The sequence below is a fragment of the Hordeum vulgare genome, unplaced genomic scaffold, assembly GCF_904849725.1.
Source record: "Hordeum vulgare subsp. vulgare unplaced genomic scaffold, MorexV3_pseudomolecules_assembly, whole genome shotgun sequence".
In the NCBI taxonomy this organism is placed as follows: Eukaryota; Viridiplantae; Streptophyta; class Magnoliopsida; order Poales; family Poaceae; genus Hordeum; species Hordeum vulgare.
The window spans coordinates 40,001-57,500 of record NW_025422523.1 but is presented as its reverse complement, the minus strand read 5'-3'; the positions used below and the strand labels follow the sequence as shown (position 1 = coordinate 57,500).

Sequence of the window (17,500 nt, the reverse complement as noted above, 5' to 3'; positions counted from 1 at the left end):
GTTCAACTCCCGCTCTCAACCCATGAACAATATGAGTCCGAAGCTTCTTTCGTAACTCCCATAATTTCTTCGTAGTGGCTCCGTTCCATGCCTCATTTCATAGGGAAGCCCAAAGTGGCTCTATTTCATTCTATTTCACTTCCTAGCACTTCCTATCATTTAATATCCATCCCTTTGGTCTTATTGACATAAGAGATGTCATTTATAGTCTATCTCTTTCTATATATGGAAAGTCAAGAAATTCTCATCGAAACATCGAGAAATTGTGCATATAGAAAACTCTAAAGAAAGAAAAAAAGGAGACCCATGCCATGATTTTCAAATCTTTTCTATTTAGTAGTCTAAGTTTCTCGATGAGGATAATTAATTCGGTCGTTGTGGTCAGACTCTATTATGGATTTCTGACTACATTCTCCATAGGTCCCTCTTAGATCTTCTTTCTCCAATCTTGGATTAGGGAAGAAGGAGATATTTGCGACTACTGGCGGTTTCATTATGGGGCAGCTCATGATCTTCATATCGATCTATTATCCACCTCTGTATCTATTCTTTCTTAGCTAAACAGGTGGAAGATCTATCCAATTTGGTTATATTATATCATGGACTCGAAAAACGGATCTGAATTTGACTGAAATGCACGATCTTCACAGGTATCACTTTTCACGATACCTAAAAGGTGGAATAGCGATTTTCGAACCATTTCCTATAAGAGAATGGTTTCCATTACTTTGAGAAATGGATTCTTATATCAAACTATAGCTATTGCATTAAAGAAGAAAAGAAACTAATAGAAGTCGAAGACGCGGAATGATAGTGAATAGAGAGAAAGATTCTTCTGATTTTCTTGTTCCTGAAAATATTCTATCTATCTACTAGACGCCGTAGAGAATTTAGAATATTTATGTCTTTCAATTCTCGTACTCGTAATTGGAAAGTTATGGAAGGAGACCCATCATTTTGCAATGAAAACAACATATAAAACTCTGGACAATTTCGAAATCAGGCCAAGCGTCTTAATACATATGCAAAAAAATTCATTATTGGCCCACCATTGATTAGAAGATTTAGCTTGTATGAATCGCTATTGGTTTGATACGAATAATGGCAATCGTTTCAGTATGTTAAGGATACAGATGTATCCACAATTCATTTAGAGTTACTTAATAGTCTATTTCTTATACCATATCTCTATCCCGTGAAATTCTCGAGCCAAAAGATGGATGCCTATGCTGTGTTTCATTTTGCTAAATGATATCAATTAAATGGTGTATCAATTCCATAAATTGCATATAGCAATAAATAAATCAGCAAAATTCTTTCTACTATATTTAGATAGAAGAAACATTTCTTCTATCTAAAATAGTAGAAAGAATGTACCCTTCTATCCAAATCCAATTTGCATCGATAAAAAAAATCCAAATTCCAGTAGTAGATGAATAATTGCAAATTTGTGTGTGTACGAGATTAGAATAACTTCAAAATAACTGACATAATTTTTTATTTTTCCTGATCAGAAAAATACATGAAAAAGAAAGGAGGTAGAAAAATTTTAGGATTTATGGTTAAAGAAGAAAAAGAAGAAAACAGGGGTTCTGTTGAATTTCAAGTATTCAGTTTCACCAATAAGATACGGAGACTTGCTTCACATTTGGAATTACACAAAAAAGATTTTTCATCGGAAAGAGGTCTACGAAGACTTTTGGGAAAACGTCGACGTTTGCTGGCTTATTTGGCAAAGAAAAATAGAGTACGTTATAAGAAATTAATCGGTCAGTTGAATATTCGGGAGCAGTAATTTAATCCTTCAAATTTTTTTCTTGTTTTATTATTTTTTTAGTAGTCTTTATAGTAGTCTTAGATTTTTCATTTTGATGAGCCTCACTTTGAGGAATTCATGGAATAATCCATTTTCATGGAATAATGAATTAAGGAAGAAAGGATATGAGTCTACCGCTTACAAAAAAAGATCTCATGATAGTCAATATGGGCCCTCAACACCCATCAATGCATGGTGTTCTTCGACTGATCGTTACTCTTGATGGTGAGGATGTTATTGATTGTGAACCCATATTAGGGTATTTACACAGAGGAATGGAAAAAATCGCGGAAAACCGAACGATTATACAATACTTACCTTATGTAACAAGGTGGGATTATTTAGCTACTATGTTTACAGAAGCAATAACAGTAAATGCACCAGAATTCTTGGAGAATATTCAAATACCACAAAGAGCCAGCTATATTAGGGTAATTATGTTAGAGTTAAGCCGTATAGCTTCTCACTTGCTATGGCTTGGACCTTTTATGGCGGATCTCGGCGCACAGACTCCTTTTTTCTACATTTTTAGAGAGAGAGAATTAATATATGATCTATTTGAAGCTGCTACAGGTATGCGAATGATGCACAATTACTTCCGCATCGGAGGAGTAGCCGCCGATCTACCTTATGGATGGATCGATAAATGTTTAGATTTCTGTGATTATTTTTTACGCGGAGTTGTTGAATATCAACAACTTATTACACAGAATCCCATTTTTTTAGAGCGAGTTGAAGGAGTAGGTTTTATTAGCGGAGAAGAAGCAGTAAATTGGGGCTTATCGGGACCTATGTTACGAGCTTCTGGAATACAATGGGATCTTCGTAAAGTGGATCCTTATGAGTCTTACAACCAATTTGATTGGAAAGTCCAATGGCAAAAAGAAGGCGATTCATTAGCTCGCTATTTAGTACGAGTTGGTGAAATGAGCGAATCCATCAAAATAATTCAACAAGCTATAGAAAAAATTCCTGGAGGACCTTATGAGAATTTAGAAGTCCGACGCTTTAAGAAAGAAAAGAATTCTGAATGGAATGATTTTGAGTATAAATTTCTTGGTAAAAAACCTTCCCCCAATTTTGAATTGTCAAGGCAAGAGCTTTATGTAAGAGTGGAAGCCCCAAAAGGTGAATTAGGGATTTATCTAGTAGGAGATGATAGCCTTTTTCCCTGGAGATGGAAAATCCGTCCACCCGGTTTTATTAATTTGCAAATTCTTCCTCAACTAGTTAAAAAAATGAAATTGGCTGATATCATGACGATATTAGGTAGTATAGATATCATTATGGGGGAAGTTGATCGTTGAAATGATAATAGATAGGGTAGAGGTAGAAACTATCAATTCTTCTTCGAAATCGGAATTATTAAAAGAAGTCTATGGACTGATATCGATTCTACCCATTTTGACCCTCCTTTTAGGAATTACAATAGAGGTACTCGTAATTGTGTGGTTAGAAAGAGAAATATCTGCGTCGATACAACAACGTATTGGTCCTGAATATGCTGGCCCCCTGGGCCTGCTTCAAGCTATAGCAGATGGGACTAAACTACTTTTTAAAGAAGATATTCTGCCATCGCGAGGAGATATTTCTTTATTTAGGCATTGGACCTTCTATAGCAGTCATATCAGTTTTATTAAGTTTTTTAGTTATCCCTTTGGGATATCATTTTGTTTTAGCCGATCTTAGTATTGGTGTTTTACCACAAAGAGAAAGTGTACCCCATAAAAAAGTAGTTCTTGTGATTGGAATGTATTTTCTTAAACCGCCCATAAGAACCATATTTTGACTTTTATCTGGTGAATACCCAACAAGAGGTTCCATTGAATGAATAACGGATCCAGATCCCAAGAACAATAAAGCTTTTGAATAAGCATGAGTGATCAAATGGAATAAAGCAGCTTGATAAGAACCTATACCTAGAGCTAACATCATATAACCCAATTTGAGACATTGTAGAATAGGCTAAGCTTCTTTTAATATCTCTCTGAGCAAGAGCTAAAGTAGCTCCTAAGAATAGTGTTATTGTACCTACTAAAGAAATAAAACTCAATATCAAAGGTAAAGATATGAAAAGAGGAAGAAGTCGAGCTAGAAGAAAAATTCCCGCAGCAAACCATAGTTGCTGCGTGTATAAGAGCCGAAATAGGAGTGGGTCCTTCCATAGCATCGGGTAAACCATACGTGAAGAGGGAATTGTGCGGATTTCGCAACTGCACCAAGGAATAATAAAAAAGCACACAAAGTAGTAAGTAAAGAGTTAATTCCATTATTAGGAATCCAGTTATTAGCGATTTGGAACAAATCCCTAAACTCTAAACTACCTGTTATCCAAAAAAAACCTAAAATTCCTAATAATAGACCAAAATCCCCTACACGATTAGTTACAAAAGCTTTTTGACAAGCACTCGCTGCGATTGGTCGTGTAAACCAAAAGCCTATCAATAAATAAGAACACATTCCCACGAGTTCCCAAAAAAAATAAATTTGTATCAAATTGGAGCTAGTAACCAATCCCAACATAGAAGTATTGAAAAAACTTATATAACAAAAAATCTCAAATATCCTTCATCGTGAGACATATAACCATCACTATAAATAAGAACCAGGATTCCTACAGTAGTAATTAGTATTAACATAATAGAAGTAAGTGGGTCAATCAAGTATCCAAATTCTAAAGAAAAATCATTATTGACGGTCCAAGACCATAGATATTGATAGATAGAACTTCCATTTATTTGTTGAATAGACAGTTGAACTGAGAATACCATAGCTATACTTAAGAGTAAAACACTAGGAAAAGCCCATATGCGACGAAGATTTTTTGTTGCTGTCGGAATAAGAATAAGGCCAAATCCCATTGACATAATAACTGGAAGTGGGAGAAGAGGATTACCCATGCATATTGATATGTATGTTCCATAAGAAAAGAATTGCGATTTTTACTTCAATTTTTCTATAAAATTGTTTCCGATTCACCAAACCAACTCTTATCTCTTTCTGAAAGAATAAATAAAAAGAATAAGAAAAAATACTGGAATTCTTCATTTTTTAAAAATTTATCTCATTGAAATAATAAAAAATGAAGAATGGGTTTAGTTGGTTAAATTCAAAAAGTTAATCAAATAACTTCGTTACCTAGTTATTATCTAAATAAAGATATTTACAAAAAAAAAAAAAGGAATCGTTTTACTTTTTACTTTCTATTCATTTTTATATTTCTTTAAAACAAAGATGAAACAGCTCTCTTGTTCCATAACTGATTGAGTGAATTCCAATGAAAATCTATGTTTATAAGAAATTATCGAATAGTCCTTATGACTATAAATTACCTAAGTTTTAGAATGTCTTGTTTAAGAGACTCAGTATTTTTTGTTTTGATTAGAATTCCTTTCCTTTATGGAATACAATACAATATCATTCTGAGCTTAATTAACTATTTGAATTTTCCCTTCTTTTTATCCCCCCGGGGGATAGGCTTCCATACCATATATCTATATATGAGTATACTTGATATATAAATAGATATAAATGGGAAACCCTTCTATATATTCTATATTATTAAAACAAAGTATAAAATATATACAGAAAATATGTTTAAAAATTCTTGTCTTATCCGCATTAGACAAAAATGAAGTAAAAATAATTCACAATTTCAGTATCTTTCAGTATCTAAGTATAAATACTAATAAAAACAAGAAAGAAGGATTGATTTGCAGCAATAGATGTCTTTCACATACAACTAGAAAAAAGTAATTTCCTTTTTGAATGGCAGTTCCAAAAAAAACGTACTTCAATGTCAAAAAAAGCGTATTCGTAAAAAATATTTGGAAGAAAAAGACTTATTTTTCCATAGTACAATCTTATTCTTTAGTAAAATCAAGATCATTTTTCCAGTGGTAATGAGCATCCAAAACCAAAGGGTTTTTTCTGGGCAACAAACAAACAAATAATAAGATTTTGGAATAATATGAATTGATTTTCAAAAAAGAATTCCAATTATTTAATAATTTGGATTCTTCTTTGAATGTACTTTTATGTGTCGAATTACTTCGGTACAAATATTCTTATAACAAACCCCTCTTATATATACAATAAAAAAAAAGTTTTGTTTGGTATACTGTGTGCTAAGTATTCTTTTCCTATCAATGAACTTTTCATAATTTTCATAATAGAATGCTCATATTTTATTATGAAAATTATGAAAAGTGGAGTATTCTTACAATAGGACTTACAACTTCCACCTATCTTATCCAAAATCATAAGGTTAGTAAATCTTATTAATAAGAGCATAAAGACTTTCATTCTAGAAATTTTTCAAAAATCCAAAAAGCCTTTTCTATTTATTCCATTTTAATTTCATCATTAAATAGAAACCCTTTTGGATTTTTTTCATTGTATTGAAAGAATTTTCAAAATTTAAACGATAAATTAATTAGAAAAAAATTAGTTCTATATCTATAATTGCAAGTTAGAAAAAAGAAGTTCCAACTCTTTCAACCAGTGTTTCTATTGGGCAAAGCAAGAGTTTATTGTAAAAAAAAAATGGAAACGATACTACCAAACGAAGTCCATTTTAATGAAAACTCTAATGTTCCTAAATTTTATGGACTTTCCCAATATCGACGATTCCCGAGATAATAGCTATTATTCTTTTAAGTTACCTATTATTTGAAGTTAGCCGCCATGGTGAAATTGGTAGACCACGCTGCTCTTAGGAAGCAGTGCTCAAGCATCTCGGTTCGAATCCGAGTGGCGGCATTCTTGAAAAGGAATACAATAGATTAGAAATCAATTCGAAATTTACAATTTTGTAATGGGACCTTCCCCTTATGCTATTTGCAACTTTAGAACATATACTAACTCATATCTCTTTCTCAACGATTTCAATTGTGATTACGATTCATTTTGATAACCTTATTAGTTCGTGAACTTGGGAGATTACGTGATTCGTCAGAAAAAGGAATGATAGTTTACTTTTTTTCTCTATAACAGGATTCTTAGTTTCTCGTTGGGTTTCTTCGGGACATTTTCCATTAAGTAATTTATATGAGTCATTGATCTTCCTTTCATGGGCTCTGTATATTCTTCATACCATTCCTAAAATACAGAACTCTAAAAATGATTTAAGCACAATAACTACGCCAAGTACTATTTTAACGCAAGGCTTTGCCACGTCGGGTCTTTTAACTGAAATGCATCAATCCACGATACTAGTACCTGCCTCTACAATCTCAGTGGTTAATGATGCATGTCAGTATGATGTTATTAAGTTATGCAACTCTTTTGTGCGGATCCTTATTATCTGCCGCTATTCTAATCATTAGATTCGAAATAATTTCCATTTCTTTTCTAAAAGAAAAAAAATGTTTTAAATAAAACATTTTTCTTTAGTGAGATTGCATTTTTTTATGCAAAAAGAAGTGCTTTAAAAAGCGCCCCTGTCCCTTCATTTCCAAATTATTACAAATATCAATTAACGGAGCGTTTGGATTCTTGGAGTTATCGTATCATTAGCCTAGATTTACCCTTTTAACCATAGGTATTCTTTGTGGAGCAGTATGGGCTAATGAGGCCTGGGATCCTATTGGAATTGGGATCCTAAGGAAACTTGGGCATTTATTACTTGGACCATATTCGCAATTTATTTACATAGTAGAACAAATCCAAATTGGAAGGGTACGAATTCTGCACTTATAGCTTCGATAGGATTTCTTATAATTTGGATTTGTTATTTTGGTATCAATCTATTAGGAATAGGTTTACATAGTTATGGTTCGTTTACATTAACACCTAAATGATTACATAAAAAAAAACGTTCATGAAATGAACGTTTTTACTTTTATATTTTATTTGAGAACCCCTTGAGCGCCTTCTCAAAGGGTTCTCAAAAATTCGAGATAGATCTAATTATACTTTTTTTACTTATTTCTGCATTAATAGAGCAGACTAGTAAAAAAAAACCAAACCTATTTAGGATAATAATTGGATAAGAGAGCCTCTACCCTGTCAACGGATAGGGAGAGAACAAAATCTGGATAAATACCAATTCCTATTACTGGTAAAAAGATACAGATTATAATAAAGAGTTCTCGTGGTCCAGAATCCACAAAAATTTGCGTTTGGAACATTAAATAGCTTGTATCCATAGAAACATCTGGCGTAACATAGATAATAAATAAATAGGAGTTTAATATCATTCCAATTGCCATTACAAAAGTAATTAGTGCTTTTGGCATTAACAAAAATTTTGGACTAGTAATTAGTCCAAAAAATACTACTAATTCTGCGACAAAACCACTCATTCCTGGTAAGGCAAGAGAAGCCATTGAAAAGCTACTAAACATGGTAAAAATTTTAGGCATTGGGATAGATATTCCCTCCCAGTTCTTCGAGATAAACAAGACGCATTCTATCAGAAGCGGTTCCTGCCAAGAAAAAAAGTGTAGCACCAATAAATCCATGGGAATAATATTTGTAAAATAGCTCCATTGAGTCCAATGTTGGTTATGGAACCAATTCCTATAATTATGAAACCCATGTGAGATACAGAGGAATAAGCTATTCTTTTTTTGAAATTTCGTTGACCAAGAGAAGTTGAAGCTGCATAGATTATTTGGATAGCTCCTATTATTACTAACCAGGGCGAAAATAGATAATGAGCATGAGGTAACAATTCCATGTTGATCCGAATCAATCCATATGCTCCATCTTTAATAATATTCCCGCTAAAAGCATACATGTACTATAATGTGCTTCCCCATGGGTATCTGGTAACCACGTATGTAGGGGTATAATCGGCAATTTGACAGCATAAGCAATAAGGAAGCCAAAATATAAAAGTATTTCCAAGGTTGCGGGGTATGATTGATTAATTAATCTTTCCAAATCTAATCCTGGTTCGTTGGAACCGTATAAGCCCATACCCAGAACTCCGATTAAGAAAAAAATAGAACCGCCTGCAGTATACAAAATAAACTTTGTAGCTGAATATAGACGCCTCTTTCCCCCCCCACATGGATAAAAGTAAGTAAACAGGAATTATTTCTAACTCCCACATGATAAAAAAAAGTAAAAGGTCTCGCGAAGAAAATAATCCTATTTGACCACTATACATTGCGAGCATCAGGAAATAGAATAATCGCGAATTCCGTGTAATTGGCCAAGCTGCTAAAGTAGCTAAAGTAGTGATAAATCCTGTCAATAAAATGGATCCTAATGAAAGTCCATCGATTCCCAATCTCCAATGGAAATCGAAGACATCTATCCATTTATAATCCTCCTTTAATTGAATTAAGGGATCCTCCAGTTGGAAATGATAACAGAACGCATAAGTCATTAGAAGGAATTCTAATAAACAAATAGATATAGTATACCACCTAACGATTTTGTTTCCCTTATGAGGTAAAAAGAAAATTAATGAACCGGCAAATATCGGCAAAACAACAAGTATTGTTAACCAAGGAAAATAACTCATGATAAAGTGATAAAGACAAGATACGTTTTGACCAGAAAAAGCCCGTGCTCGATTATTTCGAGCACAGGCTTCTTCGGTAAAGAGGAATCAGACGATTCAAATGAAGTTTTTTGTTTTTGTAACGTATCAATAAGATAGAGCCATGCTACGGGTTGTTTCAGGCCCTAAATAAAACGCGGACACTTAAAAAATCTGTCGGGCAGGCAGATTCACATCTCTTACAACCCACACAATCTTCGGTTCTCGGCGCGGAAGCAATTTGCTTGGCTTTACATCCATCCCAGGGTATCATTTCTAATACATCTGTTGGACAAGCTCGTACACATTGAGTGCATCCTATACATGTATCATAAATTTTTACGGAATGTGACATTGGATCTATAAATTTTTCTTTTCAACATAAAATTTTTCGATCTGGTAAAAAGAAAATTAGTACTATATGAGTCATATGTATTGTAGACACCAGACGAAGCAATGGTTTAATCCAAACTTCAAAATTAAAAATCTATTTTTTAATCCGTTTGTTGAGAAAGCGTGAAAAGAGCCAAGAGACTTGAATTTTGGACTTCAACAATAAGAAAGAATTTTACAAATTGTACAGACGATTTCGAATTAGCCAATTTATTTTATTGGCTATCGTCTTTTCAATATAAATTATTGCAATTTGAATATTGCAATATCAATGAATTACAAATACAAAAATTCATTTAAGTGAAAAAGAATACTATGCAATAACCTACTTACTAAAAAAAAAAGGATATTCTCAAATAATACTAAGAAATAGTATGGATTTCTATATTATTTTTAATATGTGCGCCTTTGTTTAGAGGATTTTATGTCTAATTATTAAAAAGTCTAATTATTCAATAAATTAGATTGATTGATACGAGTGGATTTCCTATTACGATGGATGGAAGAAAGAATGGATAGTCCAATAGCGGCTTCAGCAGCGGCAAGGGCTATAACAAAAATGGCGAAAATATCTCCTTTTAATTGGCGACTATCAAATAGATCAGAAAATGTTACGAGATTTAGATTAATTGAATTCAGTATAAGTTCAAGACATATTAGAGCTCTAACCATGTTTCGGCTTGTGATCAATCCATAGATACCAATCGAAAATAAATAGACACTCAAAAAAAGTACATGCTCAAACATCATTAACTAACTCCTTATCAATCTCGATTCATTTCAATATGAGGGCAAAAGAATTGAACCGATTCAATTAATTACAATAGAACAATTACACAACAAAAGAGAAAAGAAAGGAGGTATTTGTTGGCAGTAGATGGGTTTTACTAAATCAAAAATTGTGATTCTTTAGTTATTTATTTTAGATTTGCAATTCTTATAATTTTTACTTTTTCTAAGTTTTCTTATTGCCGAGCCATAGTAATTGCACCTATTAAAGAAACTAGAAGAATTATGGAAATGAGTTCAAACGGAAGATAAAAATCGGTTGCTAAATGAATTCCAATTTGTTGAAACATTATTTATGAGACCCTGTTCTACTATTTGGTTTGATCTTGTAGTCCAAAGAATTCCATACCATGACGTATCTGGGATAGTAGTCATTAGTGAAAAAAACAAAAGTTATACAAACGAGTGAAGTGAACCCATCTCCAATAGTCCAATAATTCTTATCTTTAGACCATTCTGAGCCATTTACGAACATTACAGCGAATATGATCAAGACATTTATGGCTCCCACATAAATAAGAAGTTGTGCGACAGCTACAAAGTAGGAATTTAATAAAAAATAGAATAAGGATATACAAACAAGAACTAATCCCAGCGAAAAGGCAGATAAATGGGGTTGGTAAGTAATACTACTCCCTAGACCCCCCTAGTAGAAGAATAAATCCCCCAAATAGCATAAGAATCTCATGTATTGGTCCAGGTAAATCCATTATGGATAAAAAGAAATTAATAGTATAAAATTTTTCATGAACTGACTAAAACTAAAGGATTCGAGGAAGGAAAAAGGGATTAGGGTATTTTTTTGTGTATAAACTGTATAGTTATAAACTATATTATATCATCAAAATCTAGTCTGATTTAAAATAAGAAAAAATTTCCAATTAAGCAGTAGTTATTCGTTTTTCTTTATAGTTTAATAAAGAATAGTAGATTTTTATAACAAAAAGACAAAATCCATTTTTTTTTACAATAAACTCTTGCTTTGCCCAATAGAAACACTGGTTGAAAGAGTTGGAACTTCTTTTTTCTAACTTGCAATTATAGATATAGAACTAATTTTTTCTAATTAATTTATCGTTTAAATTTTGAAAATTCTTTCAATACAATGAAAAAAATCCAAAAGGGTTTCTATTTAATGATGAAATTAAAATGGATTAATAGAAAAGGCTTTTTGGATTTTTGAAAAATTTCTAGAATGAAAGTCTTTATGCTCTTATTAATAAGATTTACTAACCTTATGATTTTGGATAAGATAGGTGGAAGTTGTAAGTCTATTGTAAGAATACTCCACTTTTCATAATTTTCATAATAAAATATGAGCATTCTATTATGAAAATTATGAAAAGTTCATTGATAGGAAAAGAATACTTAGCACACAGTATACCAAACAAAACTTTTTTTTATTGTATATATAAGAGGGGTTTGTTATAAGAATATTGTACCGAAGTAATTCGACACATAAAAGTACATTCAAAGAAGAATCCAAATTATTAAATAATTGAATTCTTTTTTGAAAAATCAATTCATATTATTCCTTTATTATTTGTTTGTTTGTTGCCCAGAAAAACCCTTTGGTTTTGGATGCTCATTACCACTGGAAAATGATCTTGATTTTACTAAAGAATAAGATTGTACTATGGAAAAATAAGTCTTTTTCTTCCAAATATTTTTACGAATACGCTTTTTTGACATTGAAGTACGTTTTTTTGGAACTGCCATTCAAAAAGGAAATTACTTTTTTTCTAGTTGTATGTGAAAGACATCTATTGCTGCAAATCAATCCTTCTTTCTTGTTTTTATTAGTATTTATACTTAGATACTGAAAGATACTGAAATTGTGAATTATTTTTTACTTCATTTTGTCTAATGCGGATAAGACAAGAATTTTTAAACATTTTTTTCTGTATATATTTTATACTTTGTTTTAATAATATAGAATATATAGAAGGGTTTCCCATTTATATCTATTTATATATCAAGTATACTCCATATATAGATATATGGTATGGAAGCCTATCCCCCGGGGGGATAAAAAAGAAGGGAAAATTCAAATAGTTAATTAAGCTCAGAATGATATTGTATTGTATTCCATAAAGGAAAGGAATTCTAATCAAAACAAAAAATACTGAGTCTCTTAAACAAGACATTCTAAAACTTAGGTAATTTATAGTCATAAGGACTATTCGATAATTTCTTATAAACATAGATTTTCATTGGAATTCACTCAATCAGTTATGGAACAAGAGAGCTGTTTCATCTTTGTTTTAAAGAAATATAAAAATGAATAGAAAGTAAAAAGTAAAACGATTCCTTTTTTTTTTTTTGTAAATATCTTTATTTAGATAATAACTAGGTAACGAAGTTATTTGATTAACTTTTTGAATTTAACCAACTAAACCCATTCTTCATTTTTTATTATTTCAATGAGATAAATTTTTAAAAAATGAAGAATTCCAGTATTTTTTCTTATTCTTTTTATTTATTCTTTCAGAAAGAGATAAGAGTTGGTTTGGTGAATCGGAAACAATTTTATAGAAAAATTGAAGTAAAAATCGCAATTTCTTTTCTTATGGAACATACATATCAATATGCATGGGTAATCCCTCTTCTCCCACTTCCAGTTATTATGTCAATGGGATTTGGCCTTATTCTTATTCCGACAGCAACAAAAAATCTTCGTCGCATATGGGCTTTTCCTAGTGTTTTACTCTTAAGTATAGCTATGGTATTCTCAGTTCAACTGTCTATTCAACAAATAAATGGAAGTTCTATCTATCAATATCTATGGTCTTGGACCGTCAATAATGATTTTTCTTTAGAATTTGGATACTTGATTGACCCACTTACTTCTATTATGTTAATACTAATTACTACTGTAGGAATCCTGGTTCTTATTTATAGTGATGGTTATATGTCTCACGATGAAGGATATTTGAGATTTTTTGTTTATATAAGTTTTTTCAATACTTCTATGTTGGGATTGGTTACTAGCTCCAATTTGATACAAATTTATTTTTTTTGGGAACTCGTGGGAATGTGTTCTTATTTATTGATAGGCTTTTGGTTTACACGACCAATCGCAGCGAGTGCTTGTCAAAAAGCTTTTGTAACTAATCGTGTAGGGGATTTTGGTCTATTATTAGGAATTTTAGGTTTTTTTTGGATAACAGGTAGTTTAGAGTTTAGGGATTTGTTCCAATCGCTAATAACTGGATTCCTAATAATGGAATTAACTCTTTACTTACTACTTTGTGTGCTTTTTTATTATTCCTTGGTGCAGTTGCGAAATCCGCACAATTCCCTCTTCACGTATGGTTACCCGATGCTATGGAAGGACCCACTCCTATTTCGGCTCTTATACACGCAGCAACTATGGTTGCTGCGGGAATTTTTCTTCTAGCTCGACTTCTTCCTCTTTTCATATCTTTACCTTTGATAATGAGTTTTATTTCTTTAGTAGGTACAATAACACTATTCTTAGGAGCTACTTTAGCTCTTGCTCAGAGAGATATTAAAAGAAGCTTAGCCTATTCTACAATGTCTCAATTGGGTTATATGATGTTAGCTCTAGGTATAGGTTCTTATCAAGCTGCTTTATTCCATTTGATCACTCATGCTTATTCAAAAGCTTTATTGTTCTTGGGATCTGGATCCGTTATTCATTCAATGGAACCTCTTGTTGGGTATTCACCAGATAAAAGTCAAAATATGGTTCTTATGGGCGGTTTAAGAAAATACATTCCAATCACAAGAACTACTTTTTTATGGGGTACACTTTCTCTTTGTGGTATTCCACCTCTTGCTTGCTTCTGGTCCAAAGATGAAATCCTTAGTAATAGTTGGTTGTATTCGCCCTTTTTTGGAATAATAGCTTCCTTTACTGCAGGATTAACTGCCTTTTATATGTTTCGGATATATTTACTTACATTTGGTGGGTATTTGCGTGTTCATTTTCAAAATTACAGTAGCACTAAAGAGAGTTCCTTGTATTCAATATCCTTATGGGGAAAAAGGATACCCAAAGGAGTGAATAGGGATTTCGTTTTATCAACAACGAAGAGTGGAGTTTCTTTTTTTTCACAAAATATACCCAAAATTCAAGGTAATACAAGAAATAGGATAGGATCCTTTACTACGTCTTTTGGGGCTAAAAACACTTTTGCCTATCCGCATGAAACGGGAAATACTATGTTATTTCCTCTTCTTATATTACTACTTTTCACTTTGTTCATTGGATTCATAGGAATCTCTTTTGATAATGGAGGAATGGATAATGGAATAGCAGAGTTAACCATATTATCAAAGTGGTTAACTCCCTCAAAAAACTTTACCCAGGAAAGTTCTAATTCTTTTGTAAATTCATATGAATTTATTACTAATGCAATTTCTTCTGTAACTCTAGCTATCTTTGGTTTATTCATAGCATATATCTTCTATGGATCTGCTTATTCTTTTTTTCAGAATTTGGATTTAATAAACTCTTTTGTAAAAAGAAATCCTAAAAAAGAATTTTTGGATCAAGTAAAAAAAAATATATACAGTTGGTCATATAATCGTGGTTATATAGATATTTTCTATACTAGGGTCTTTACCCTCGGTATAAGAGGGTTAACCGAACTAACGGAGTTTTTTGATAAGGGTGTTATTGATGGAATTACCAATGGAGTGGGTCTTGCTAGTTTTTGTATAGGAGAAGAAATTAAATATGTAGGGGGAGGTCGAATCTCGTCTTATTTATTCTTTTTTTTATGTTATGTATCTGTGTTTTTATTCTTTTTTCTTTCTTAAGTTAAGGAATTCAAGTCTCTTGCAAAAATAACTATCCTACCCCTTTCTACAATCTCTCTATAATCCCACCTTGTTACATAAGGTAAGTATTGTATAATCGTTCGGTTTTCCGCGATTTTTTCCATTCCTCTGTGTAAATACCCTAATATGGGTTCACAATCAATAACATCCTCACCATCAAGAGTAACGATCAGTCGAAGAACACCATGCATTGATGGGTGTTGAGGGCCCATATTGACTATCATGAGATCTTTTTTTGTAAGCGGTAGACTCATATCCTTTCTTCCTTAATTCATTATTCCATGAAAATGGATTATTCCATGAATTCCTCAAAGTGAGGCTCATCAAAATGAAAAATCTAAGACTACTATAAAGACTACTAAAAAAATAATAAAACAAGAAAAAAATTTGAAGGATTAAATTACTGCTCCCGAATATTCAACTGACCGATTAATTTCTTATAACGTACTCTATTTTTCTTTGCCAAATAAGCCAGCAAACGTCGACGTTTTCCCAAAAGTCTTCGTAGACCTCTTTCCGATGAAAAATCTTTTTTGTGTAATTCCAAATGTGAAGCAAGTCTCCGTATCTTATTGGTGAAACTGAATACTTGAAATTCAACAGAACCCCTGTTTTCTTCTTTTTCTTCTTTAACCATAAATCCTAAAATTTTTCTACCTCCTTTCTTTTTCATGTATTTTTCTGATCAGGAAAAATAAAAAATTATGTCAGTTATTTTGAAGTTATTCTAATCTCGTACACACACAAATTTGCAATTATTCATCTACTACTGGAATTTGGATTTTTTTTATCGATGCAAATTGGATTTGGATAGAAGGGTACATTCTTTCTACTATTTTAGATAGAAGAAATGTTTCTTCTATCTAAATATAGTAGAAAGAATTTTGCTGATTTATTTATTGCTATATGCAATTTATGGAATTGATACACCATTTAATTGATATCATTTAGCAAAATGAAACACAGCATAGGCATCCATCTTTTGGCTCGAGAATTTCACGGGATAGAGATATGGTATAAGAAATAGACTATTAAGTAACTCTAAATGAATTGTGGATACATCTGTATCCTTAACATACTGAAACGATTGCCATTATTCGTATCAAACCAATAGCGATTCATACAAGCTAAATCTTCTAATCAATGGTGGGCCAATAATGAATTTTTTTGCATATGTATTAAGACGCTTGGCCTGATTTCGAAATTGTCCAGAGTTTTATATGTTGTTTTCATTGCAAAATGATGGGTCTCCTTCCATAACTTTCCAATTACGAGTACGAGAATTGAAAGACATAAATATTCTAAATTCTCTACGGCGTCTAGTAGATAGATAGAATATTTTCAGGAACAAGAAAATCAGAAGAATCTTTCTCTCTATTCACTATCATTCCGCGTCTTCGACTTCTATTAGTTTCTTTTCTTCTTTAATGCAATAGCTATAGTTTGATATAAGAATCCATTTCTCAAAGTAATGGAAACCATTCTCTTATAGGAAATGGTTCGAAAATCGCTATTCCACCTTTTAGGTATCGTGAAAAGTGATACCTGTGAAGATCGTGCATTTCAGTCAAATTCAGATCCGTTTTTCGAGTCCATGATATAATATAACCAAATTGGATAGATCTTCCACCTGTTTAGCTAAGAAAGAATAGATACAGAGGTGGATAATAGATCGATATGAAGATCATGAGCTGCCCCATAATGAAACCGCCAGTAGTCGCAAATATCTCCTTCTTCCCTAATCCAAGATTGGAGAAAGAAGATCTAAGAGGGACCTATGGAGAATGTAGTCAGAAATCCATAATAGAGTCTGACCACAACGACCGAATTAATTATCCTCATCGAGAAACTTAGACTACTAAATAGAAAAGATTTGAAAATCATGGCATGGGTCTCCTTTTTTTCTTTCTTTAGAGTTTTCTATATGCACAATTTCTCGATGTTTCGATGAGAATTTCTTGACTTTCCATATATAGAAAGAGATAGACTATAAATGACATCTCTTATGTCAATAAGACCAAAGGGATGGATATTAAATGATAGGAAGTGCTAGGAAGTGAAATAGAATGAAATAGAGCCACTTTGGGCTTCCCTATGAAATGAGGCATGGAACGGAGCCACTACGAAGAAATTATGGGAGTTACGAAAGAAGCTTCGGACTCATATTGTTCATGGGTTGAGAGCGGGAGTTGAACTCT

At 32.2% G+C, this 17,500-nt stretch overlaps 1 non-coding gene across 1 annotated transcript; it reads left to right on the top strand.

Moving 5' to 3' along the window:
• The first annotated feature begins 6,496 nt into the window (after positions 1–6,496).
• Positions 6,497–6,577, top strand: TRNAL-UAG. The gene has a single exon. It is a non-coding gene; the product is annotated as a tRNA-Leu (tRNA).
• Positions 6,578–17,500: the final 10,923 nt, after the last annotated feature.